The sequence below is a fragment of the Ambystoma mexicanum genome, chromosome 4q (genome assembly GCF_040938575.1).
Source record: "Ambystoma mexicanum isolate Mex_15411 chromosome 4q, UKY_AmexF1_1, whole genome shotgun sequence".
Classification (NCBI taxonomy): Eukaryota; Metazoa; Chordata; class Amphibia; order Caudata; family Ambystomatidae; genus Ambystoma; species Ambystoma mexicanum.
The window spans coordinates 527,588,995-527,591,494 of NC_090928.1; the positions used below are offsets into that span (position 1 = coordinate 527,588,995).

The 2,500-nt window shown below is 40.4% G+C and overlaps 2 non-coding genes across 2 annotated transcripts; both read right to left on the reverse strand.

The window, feature by feature from the left end:
• Positions 1 to 1,718: 1,718 nt before the first annotated feature.
• TRNAK-CUU (transfer RNA lysine (anticodon CUU)) lies at positions 1,719 to 1,791 on the reverse strand. The gene has a single exon. It is a non-coding gene; the product is annotated as a tRNA-Lys (tRNA).
• Positions 1,792 to 1,893: 102 nt separating this feature from the next.
• On the reverse strand, positions 1,894 to 1,966 carry TRNAK-CUU (transfer RNA lysine (anticodon CUU)). The gene has a single exon. It is a non-coding gene; the product is annotated as a tRNA-Lys (tRNA).
• Positions 1,967 to 2,500: the final 534 nt, after the last annotated feature.

The window sequence follows — 2,500 nt, forward strand, 5'->3', positions numbered from 1 at the left end:
CATGTTAACAATCAAAATAATGCAAATATTGTAAAGAGACTTTCAATTTCTATTTTTTTGGTCAAAAATCATTAAAATTTTATTTGTTTTCGCCCAACGTGGGGCTCGCACCCACGACCCTGAGATTAAGAGTCTCATGCTCTACCGACTGAGCTAGCCGGGCTCCTTTGGATGCCTATAGTTTTCTTCCCTATCCCTGCACTGCCGTTTTCCACAGATAGGATGTATTTTTTTGGTCAAAAAGCACTACAATTTTAGTTGTTTTCGCCCAACGTGGGGCTCGAACCCACGACCCTGAGATTAAGAGGCTCATGCTCTACCGACCGAGCTAGCCAGGCTCCTTTGGATGCCTATAGTTTTCTTCCCTATCCCTGCACTGCCGTTTTCCATAGATAGGATGCTGTGTAATCATAGGCTCTGGTGGAGTTTGGAAAGAAAATACACATCAGCCAGAGGCAGAAATAGTCTAAGAAAGTATCAAACACAATTACCAGTCAATATCAGAACGCATTGAAGAATATCAGGAAATAGCCGATTAAACCTGTGTGGAAAAAAGTCTTATTTGTGTTTTCTCCACTTTATTTTATAGTAAGATGATACATACTTTTTCTTTTACAGTGAATACATTAAGGTGTGGTATTGCCCCATTACACATCATCCAGACATGCATTCATATATTGCATGTTAACAATCAAAATATTGCAAATATTGTAAAAAGACTTTCAATTTCTATTTTTTTGGTAAAAAAGCACTAAAATTTTAGTTGTTTTCGCCCAACGTGGGGCTCGAACCCACGACCCTGAGATTAAGAGTCTCATGCGCTACCGACTGAGCAAGCCGGGCTCCTTTGGATGCCCATAGTTTTCTTCCCTATCCCTGCACTGCCGTTTTCCACAGATAGGATGTATTTGTTTGGTCAAAAAGCACTACAATTTTAGTTGTTATCGCCCAACGTGGGGCTCGAACCCACGACCCTGAGATTAAGAGTCTCATGCTCTACCGACTGAGCTAGCCAGGCTCCTTTGGATGTGTATAGTTTTCTTCCCTATCCCTGCACTGCCGTTTTCCACAGATAGGATGTATTTTTTTGGTCATAAAGCACTAAAATTTTAGTTGTTTTCGCCCAACATGGGGCTCAAACCCACGACCCTGAGATTAAGAGTCTCATGCTCTACCGACTGAGCTAGCCGGGCTCCTTTGGATGCCTATAGTTTTCTTCCCTATCCCTGCACTGCCGTTTTCCACAGATAGGATGCTGTGTAATCATAGGCTCTGGTGGAGTTTGGAAAGAAAATACACATCAGCCAGAGGCAGAAATAGTCTAAGAAAGTATCAAACACAATTACCAGTCAATATCAGAACGCATTGAAGAATATCAGGAAATAGCCGATTAAACCTGTGTGGAAAAAAGTCTTATTTGTGATTTCTCCACTTTATTTTATAGTAAGATGATACATACTTTTTCTTTTACAGTGAATACATTAAGGTGTGGTATTGCCCCATTACACATCATCCAGACATGCATTCATATATTGCATGTTAACAATCAAAATATTGCAAATATTGTAAAGAGACTTTCAATTTCTATTTTTTTGGTCAAAAAGCACTAAAATTTTAGTTGTTTTCGCCCAACGTTTTCTTCCCTATCCCTTCACTGCCGCTTTCCAAAGATAGGATGTATTTTTTTGGTCAAAAAGCACTACAATTTTAGTTGTTTTCGCCCAACGTGGGGCTCGAACCCACGACCCTGAGATTAAGAGTCTCATGCTCTACCGACTGAGCTAGCCGGGCTCCTTTGGATGCCTATAGTTTTCTTCCCTATCCCTGCACTGCCGTTTTCCACAGATAGGATGTATTTTTTTGGTCAAAATGCACTACAATTTTAGTTGTTTTCGCCCAACGTGGGGCTCGAACCCACGACCCTGAGATTAAGAGTCTCATGCTCTACCGACTGAGCTAGCCGGGCAACTTTGGATGACTATAGTTTTCTTCCCTATCCCTGCACTGCCGCTTTCCACAGATACGATGCTGTGTAATCATAGGCTCTGGTGGAGTTTGGAAAGAAAATACACATCAGCCAGAGGCAGAAATAGTCTAAGAAAGTATCAAACACAATTACCAGTCAATATCAGAACGCATTGAAGAATATCAGGAAATAGCCGATTAAACCTGTGTGGAAAAAAGTCTTATTTGTGTTTTCTCCACTTTATTTTATATTAAGATGATACATACTTTTTCTTTTACAGTGAATACATTAAGGTGTGGTATTGCCCCATTACACATCATCCAGACATGCATTCATATATTGCATGTTAACAATGAAAATATTGCAAATATTGTAAAGAGACTTTCAATTTCTATTTTTTTGGTCAAAAAGCACTAAAATTTTAGTTGTTTTCGCCCAACGTGGGGCTCGAACCCACGACCCTGAGATTAAGAGTCTCATGCTCTACCGACTGAGCTAGCCCGGCTCCTTTGGATGCCTATAGTTTTCTTTCCT